The sequence below is a fragment of the Musca autumnalis genome, unplaced genomic scaffold (genome assembly GCF_047663935.1).
Source record: "Musca autumnalis isolate F117 unplaced genomic scaffold, ASM4766393v1 scaffold_4, whole genome shotgun sequence".
Taxonomy (NCBI): Eukaryota; Metazoa; Arthropoda; class Insecta; order Diptera; family Muscidae; genus Musca; species Musca autumnalis.
Window position 1 is genome coordinate 175,902,170 of NW_027411977.1, and position 9,608 is coordinate 175,911,777.

Below are 9,608 nucleotides of genomic sequence, written 5' to 3' on the forward strand. Positions count from 1 at the left end.
ATACCGACAAATTTCTGACGGAAAGTTTTTAGGCTCAAAGAAGACTAAATACCAAATTTCCTATATTTCGGAAAGAGAATGTGACTAAAACTTAAAAATACCGAAAATCAAGAAGTACGCTTCTATGGGGATATAGGAAGACGTGGACCTATACTGATAATACTATTCTGGAATATTTTATAACTCTTGGAAGACGAAATAACGAATTTCAGCCATTTCGGTTGGATATTGACGTCACTATCTTCAGTATTACGAAAATCGGGAGGTACCGTTCTATGGGGGCTATATCGAAACGTGGACCTATACCGACGAATTTTAGTCAGAAATGGGGCAATATGAAAGCGTGGACCTGTACAGACATATTTCTGGCGAACAGTTTTATATCACATTGAAGACTAAATACCAAATTTCAGCCATTTTTAGTGGAATATTGAAGACACAACCTTCAAAATACGAAAAATCGGGAGGTACCTTTCCATGGGGGCTATATGAAGGCGTGGACCTATACCTATACAAATTTAAAGGGGAAGTTTGAGTACCCCCAACGAAGTCTAAATACCAAATTTCAGCCATGTCGGTGGAATATTGAGGCCACAACGATCAAAATACCGAAAATCGGGAGGTACCGTTCTATGGGGGCTATATGAACGCATGGACCGATACCAACAAAGTTCTGGGGGAAAGTTTTATACCCCTAAAGAAGACTACGTACCAATTTTTAGCTATTTTGGTAGGATAATGAAGCTAAAACCTTCAAAATACCGAAAATCGGGAGGTACCGTTCTATGGGGGCTATATCAAAACGTGGACCGATATATCCCATTTTCAATACCAACCATCCTGCAAGTAATAAAAACTTCTGTACCAAATTTTGACTCTCTATCTTTAAAATTGCGACCTGTATCTTGATTTCAACAGACAGACGGACGGACAGACGGACATGGTCAAATCGACATAGAATTTTATGCTGATCAATAATATATATACTTTATAGGGTCTCCGACGAATATTTAGATGTGTTACAAACGGAATGACAAATTTAATTATACCCTCCATATGGTGGAGGGTATAAAAATGGAAAAGTGGGATGTACTCGAACCTATTTGGCATCATTGTAAAGATCATCATTTTTCATTGACAGGCTTTTATTTTGGAATACCACTAGTAGAAGCGAAGATATTCGCATAAGAATAAAACATTGAATTGTCTCTACTTAAGTTTTTTTTCCAATTCCGACCCCTGAGTGCTATCCGACCATAAGCAAACTTAATAGGCTTTTTCCTCTGTGGCACCCCCAATATTGGATCCAATCAAAATTGCGACCTGTAGCGTGATTAGAAAAACAGAAAGAATGGGATGCATTAACGACTATTGCGATATCTCCGTTGTTTGACCACCAACGCCAACCTTCTTTGCATGAATGTAAAGGGGATCTTTTTCTGAATTTCGTCCACTTAACAGTGATTTTAACTCTCTTGTTGAAAAAGGTAAATAGTGTTTACAACAATATACATACTTAAATAAATCGCCAATATTTCTATTGGACAAAATACTGCTGAAAATTTATTTTGTTTTTATTTATTTTCATTTGGTGGCTAAACCTTTCCTTTACAAGCACACAACCTAGTGTAAAACCTAGTGTAAAAACGGAGGAGGATAAAGGGCAGCACAGGGGGAGGATTAACTTGACCCAACTATCTGATGATGGTAGCGACCCTGATTCCGAATCCGATAGCTGCGGCAAAACAAACACCACCGTTGTGGAAAATCCCATGAAAGAGGAAGTCCACAAGATGGTAGAAGAAGTGAGCGAGAGCATCGCAAAGCTCACGACGAAAAGAGTGCAGTGGTCTGGGGCCCAAAGGAAGAAATTTAAGAGGAACCAGGCAAAACTAAAGAAGGAAAAACAGCTGGCTGCTTCAAAGGTTACCACAGAAAGTCCCTCCACTTCTTCGGAAGCGGCGAAGAGGACAAGGTCTCCTGAGGAGCAGAACGTGGCAAAACCCAGTAAGAAGAAAAAGGGCTTCCCACCTTCAATTGCCCAGAACAAACCTCGTCAGGACAAAAGCCAAGGAGACTGCCAAAAGGATCCTTCAAATGATACTGAAGAGGCGAGTTCTGACAAAAAGAAGGTGAGCGCGACGTCGGAATCTTCTGCGGTGGCCAAGGACTCAGTAAAGAAGCCTACTACCACCCAGAAGAGGAAGATGGACGCTGAAACCGGAACGGAGCTGCCATCGACTTACGCCAAGGTAGCCAAGAGATACTACAAGGACGAGCTGTGCTACGCAGTAATCGATACTAGTAAAGGATCTGGAAGGCTACACAAAGAGTACTTACCGGAGATCGAGAAATCGATCAACGATAAAATATTGGAACAAATCCTGCAAGGACGAGTCTCAATAAAAATAAACTGCTGTGAGCCAAGGGGGGACCTCCTATTGTACCACCTGGACTCACACGCAAACTCTGCAGCTCTCGGGGAGGTAGTCAGCAGTATAGCAACTCCATGGGAAGGTGGCAGACTAAAACTGGTGAGGAAAGACGAAATTCCTCACCTAACCAAAGCATCGGTGTACGTCAAGGGGTATGGCTGCAAGCTCGAGACGGAGCGCATGCTCGAGGTCTTTGGCGTACAAAACGAGGCCCTAAAGGTGGAAAGATGGGAGGTCTTCCACAGGGAGGAGAAGGAAGACGGCACTCTCCTTGTGATGGGGATCGACGATCTCTCGCTAGCCGGGCTCGTCAAAACCAAGGGCAAGGCATTCTTCGTCTCGAACTCGGTCTACTTCAAAGTTGGAAAGGCAAGAGTTGGTGAGGAGGAGATTGCCAAACCAAATAACCAAGAGGTCAACCTACCAAAAGGCTTTCAGGAGGGAGGAGCAGACGAAATTAGCGACTCCCAAGAAGCCAACCTTCTGGAGGACCAATGATTGAGGTCATCCAGATCAACCTCCATCGGAGCGAAACGGCAACACTAGCCCTGATGGACAAAATAACTAAAGGTAATATACATATTGGTTTAATCCAAGAACCTTGGACCATAAAAAACAAGGTTTCTGGACTTAACCATATAAATTATCAACTTTTTTACGCTAATACGGGATCCCGACCGAGGACCTGCATTATATGCCACAAAAACTTATGCTTTCTTTTTTCTCCAGAGTTGTCATCGTCGGACGTTACAGTATTGAAGCAGGGGAATGGTAACATATACCTAGCATCATTATACCTGCCGTTCGACTCCCCGACATTACCACCTTCGTCGGAATTGCAGCAACTGGTGAGAAGGATAAAGCAAACAGGTAACGAAGTACTAGTAGGTAGCGATGCTAACTCTCACCACATCTCGTGGGGTAGTACTAACATTAACAAAAGGGGACAAGCCCTTATAGATTACTTAAATACTAACGACCTAATTACACTTAACACCGGGAATACGCCAACCTTTGTTAATAGAATTAGGGAGGAAGTACTAGATATAACGATATGTTCAGAAAATTTAATAAACGAGGTACACGAGTGGAGGGTCCTGGAGGAACACTCCTTCTCAGACCATAAGTATATTAGATTTAAAATAGCTAGGCCATCGCCTAACCCGATAACCTTCCGAAACAAATCCAAAACAAATTGGACAAAGTTCGGAAAACGAGTAAAAGAAAAACTTGGGCAACCAGATGAGGAATGCCTAAGTAAGGAGGACATAGAGAGAGATGTCCTAAAGTTAACTGAGGCACTAGTAAAGTCTTTCGAGGAAAGTTGTCCCCTTCGAGAGAGGAAATCCGCCTACGAAAAACCCTGGATGACAGGGGAAATTCGAAATAAAGGCAAGGAGGTCCGCAGACTTTATAATAGGGCCAAACGTAAAAAAAGCAGCTGTATTCTGGGACAACTATCAGGCAAAATTAAAGGAATACAACAAAATAACAAGAAACGCCAAACGAAACTCCTGGAAGCTTTTCTGCGAACAGGTGGATAGTGTAAATGACGTTTCAAAGATTAAAAAGTTTCTATCTAAAACCCATACACAGACCGAGCAATTGGTCGATGGAAATGGAAAAAGGATTGAAACAACAGAAGAAACTCTAGGCCTTCTGATGAAAACGCACTTCCCGCAGAATACCATGGTTAACACTGAGGCATCGACGGAATGTATTAACTCATCGGAAGAAGCACCAAAGATCGACAGCTTAATGGTCCAACAAGCCATTTTAAGCTTTTCACCATATAAAGCAGCTGGACCAGACCAGATCTTCCCGGCTTTATTACAGAGGGAAGTGGACTTTATTGCGTCCAAACTGGTCGGGATCTTCAATGCATGCTTAAAACTTGCATACACTCCTATAGCCTGGCAGGAGGCAAGGGTAGTCTTTATACCCAAACCTGGCAAGGCAAGTTATGCAACACCAAAATCTTATCGACCGATAAGTTTAACTTCATTCTTACTCAAAACAATGGAACGGACAGTCGACACCATGATAAAGAGTAAGATCCCCAACGATATGCTTAAATTCAAACAACATGCATACGTTAAAGGCAGATCAGTGGAAACCGCATTGCATGAGGTAGTACATCACATAGAAAGAACCTTCGAAATGAAAATGTACACACTTGCTGTATGCATCGACATCGAAGGCGCTTTCAATAACGTAAGCACCGAGACACTTATCCACTCCTTAGACGAGTTTCAGGTAGACAGGGCCTTAAGGAACTGGATAAACCACATGCTAAGGAATAGATGGATAAGCTGCGGGCTATACGACGTGAAAATAAGAGACAAAGTTGGACAAGGAACGCCACAGGGAGGGATACTTTCACCTCTGTTGTGGGTTACCACCATAAACAGTCTCTTGAGGACCCTAACCGAAGAAGGATTTGACCCAGTCTGCTACGCAGACGACGTTATAATACTTCTGAGGGGAAAGAATCCGAATCAACTCTGTCGTAGAGCAGAAACGGCTCTAAAAATTGCTTTTAACTGGGCCAGGCCGAGAGGTCTGAACGTCAACCCAGAAAAAACAGAATTATGTCTATTCACTAGGAAAACGAAAATGGGGCACTACGAGGAACCAGTTTTTCTAGATAAGACAATAAATATCTCTTGTACAGTTAAATATCTAGGAGTAATTCTGGATAGGAAACTTAAATGGAAAGACCATATACAAGAAAGGGCCAACAAGGCCCAAATATGTTGGTCAACCTGCAGAAGGGCGATAGGCTCAAAATGGGGGTTCAATCCTAGGATGATACACTGGCTATACAGAAGCGTAATTAGACCAATTCTAACCTACGCGTCTGTGGTATGGTGGACAGCCATGGACAAAAAATGCAATGTGGAAATATTGCAAAAGGTCCAAAGAACATGCTGCCTAAGCATTAGCGGAGCAATGAGGACCACACCGACTAGGGCTCTAGAAACAATTTTGTTTGTACACCCAATAGAGATTCAGGTAAGGTATGAGGCAGCCATCGCAGCTGTAAGGCTAAAGTCGATGAGCGAGTGGATCGAAAAGAGCCACCAAACATACCACCAAAACATATTAAAGGTCACAACGGGTGAATCTATAAATCAGGTAGTATCGGACCGTATACCTGAAACTAGTGAAGTAGCCTTGTGTGAAGTGTCAATACCTGACAGAGACATGTGGATCGAGGGAGCTCTAGCACAGATTCCCGCTGGAAGCTGTGGGTTTACGGATGGGGCTGTGCTAGGGGGGAGAACCGGACTGGGTCTTTATATAATGGAACCGGAAACGGAAATCTCCCTCCGTCTGCCGGATCATAACACGATCCTGCAGGCGGAACTCCGGGCGATAACAGAGTGTCTGCTTTGGTTTGATACACACACAAGGCCTACCACTGTAAATATCCTTACGGATAGCAAAGCAGCCATTAGAGCTATATCAACCAAGACAGTGAAATCTAGAACTGTCTTGGAATGTATTAAATCTATAAATAATTACTCCCAACACGGTAAGGTAAACATTATATGGGTACCAGGGCATACCGGGATTAGGGGTAATGAAATAGCAAACTCCTTGGCAAAACAAGCCAAGGAGCAACCAACGGTAAGTCTAGAAAACGCTAAGCCGTTTAAAGCTACGCGACTAGAACTAAAGACATGGGCAAAAAATGCACATGTATCCCTCTGGAGTAGTGGAGAGAAGGGAAAAAACACAAAAATCCTATGGGGAAACCCAGACGAGGACAAAACAAAAGAATTACTTTTACTAAGTAAAAAAGATATTAGTAGACTGACAGGAATCCTTACAGGTCACCTAGGTCTAAAAGCGCACCTGCACAAAATAGGTTGTGCAGAAAACAGTGAATGCAGAGCATGCGGAGAGGACAACGAAACGTTGGAACATTACCTCTGCCATTGTCAAGCCTTCACAAATCTGAGAACCCAGTTACTAGGGAATGACATTATACCAGGACTCGACCAAATTAGGACAACCGAGTTCAAAAAGATCAGAGACTATGTAAATAGGACAGAGATCCTAGACTAAGTCAAAAAAAAAAGAATAATCCTTCCATAACCCAAAATTAGAGCGCACAACAGGCCTACTTATGGCTTAAGTGTATGTCCACATGGGCATGTGGTGATCTAGTATCACCCCTCTTATCAACCTAACCTAACCTAACCTAACCTAAACCTTTCCTTTTTGCTACGCAAACATTGTATTCAACTACAGCAGTTATATTAACCCTTTCAACCCCGATTTTTTCCGTAGAGATAAAAATATTTTTCATATTTATTATGATTAGTAGTAACAAAAATAAGTCCTTTATGCAAAAAAAATCGTATCAATTCCTTGCGGTTAGGGAGGTACCAAATCGAGCCATTGTGGTAATAAAAATGAACAAAGTTTGTTTCTTAAGTCTTTGTATTATCGTTACATTTTTTATTATTCATGATGTGGAAAAGCATAAACTGGTGAGTTTGTTAAATTCTATAGGAAAATTGATGGAAATTGAATGGAAAATTGGTCTATATTTATCATATATAGTTCACAAATTAGCCAATTTTGACGTATATGGTGGTGTTCATATAACTTGAAATGCTCATATTGACATTTTTCAGAGTGAAGCGTTTGAAAAATATTTTCTATTTTGTATGCGGACTCTAATCCTGATAATATTGGCCTTCATCCAATACATAACAAAATATCATCATCGATATTCAACAGATATTCTCTTGATATCTTACAAATTCCTAATATGTAATATGTATATTCACTAAAAAATGTGTCAATCTCCTCTTAATTCAAGTTCAATCTTCGAATAATATTATAAATACAACATTTTTCACAAGTCCGAATGTCTCAGTGATCCTTTGTATTTCATTAAATGCCACTAACCAGCATTTTCGACTTTCACTAATGTAACCACTTTATTACCACAATGTCCCAACTTCCAAATTTCAAAAATTCATTACTACTGATTGGAACTGTAAATTGTATGTTTGTTTTGTTATTTCGTTAGATCAACATCTCAATAAGATTTCTCAAAAAATGTTGGCTGCAATTATTCAATTCGTTTTACATTCAACGGCATTTTATAAAATCACTAAAATATTTAATGTCCAAATTTGTGCTCAACTACTTCTACTTAATCAAGCATAACTTCGCCAATCTATCTATTTATTTAAAAATAATTTCAATTTTTTATTCTTATTCTTATATATGAATATCTCAAACGTTGTGGGAAATACGCATACACAGGCAACATCGGACCATAAATAGTTAACATAAGAATGAAACGTTGAATTTTCTCCACATAAGTTTTAGCCCATAAATCAATAAATAGGCTTCTTTGTCTCTGGGACCCCAATTAACCCCGTTCCGATCAATATTGCAATGTGTAGAGTGAAATGGGACGTATTAGAGACTATCGCGATATCTCCGTTGTTTGACCATCTACGCCAACCTACTTGGAAATTGAAACATTGAAAATGTGGGATTTTTACTTTCATTGCTAGGGTTTGCGTTTGGAATGTTCCCACCCAAGGCTGCGAAATTCGTCATTACAATTAAAATAACAAAAATAAAAAATTGGGCTGGATTAGCGACTATTGCTATATCACTATTGTTTGACAACCTACGCTAACCTATCTTACATCATTGTAAAGGTGATATTTTATACTTTCATTGCCAGGTTTTGCTTTTGGTGTACCCCTTATAGAAGCGGAGATAATCGCTTTGGAATAAAACGTTGACTTTTTCCCGTTCCGACCCCTGAAGATTATCCAACTAAAATCAATAGGTTTCTTCCCCTCCGAGACCCCCATCAACATCCAACCAAAAAATGTACCGACATAGGCTGAGGGTATATCTCTGTCGACAAAGCCGACTGATACTTTTTAACTTGTTTAATATTAATTTTTCATTAATTTATCGTTAGAGTCTAGCGTGATAATCGATGATTTTTTGCAAGTGAAAAAGGAAACCCGAAGATTTAAAGCCACACAACCACCGTTATGTGACATGTTTCGCTTGGTAGCAGCTCATCAGACATATCGGCTGTGGGCTGGCTTCTATGTCATCGAATTTAAAATTTTTCAAAAACAAGTTGTTTTTTACAGTGTTGAGCTTTTTTCTCATTCACGACAAATGTTTTTATAGCACACCCGTCGTAAGTAATGTGTTAAGCTGAAAACACATCCAAAGTTTGGGTAAAGATATTGGTCCAATCTTTGCACATCGTAAACGTACAAGAAGTCCTGATTACAACGATATAGTTATTTTTGATGGCAAATCCATGATTTCTAACATAATGACACAAAAGCTCCAAAAATCCTACTGTAACCACCATAATATGAAGCTTTACCATTCTGTGTGTTACACATAGAAATATTGGTCGGAGACCCTATAAAGTATATGTATTCTTGGTCAACATAAAATTCTAAGCCGACCCAGTCTGTCCGTCTCTTGAAATCAAGATACAGCTCGAAATATTTAAAATAGAGATTGATAATTTGGTACAGACGTTTCTATTACTAGTGAGAGGAACACTGTTGAAAGGGTTAAAACCTCTTCATCATGTGCTTCTTCTCTGAAGCCTTGTACCTCTGTAAAGGCGAGTAAGGACAACGCAATACCTAGTGCTCTGCAGACTCCCTGCTCGTCCACGAAGGCGAGTAGGGACAACGCGGAAACTAGTGTTTTACAGACTCCAAGCTCGTCTGTGAAGGCGAGTAAGGACAGTGCAGGTCCTAGCGTTCTGCAGATTCCCTGCTCGTCAAATCCGAAGCAGGATGACATCGCTGCTCGACGGATTGTCCCGGGTGAGATCCGGCTGGCGATCATAGACAGGGTTGATCCCAATGGGCGTATCAGCGACTGTCATTGGTTGCTAGTTGAGGGTCGTCTTCGGGACATCCTCATCTCGGACGTGGTTGACCAGACCAATGTGCGGCTAGGCCAGTCCGCTCTTTACAAAGGAGTCAAGGTAATTAGCTGTGAAAACAAGGAATCGGCAGATTTCCTTCTTAAAACAGTTAGTGACATTGGCTCTCTTTGGGAAAGTAGCAATCTGGCGGTTGTACCTTTGTCTGATATATCATGTGGGATGGTAATCTCAGTATGGGTCCCTCCTCCTTCAATGGA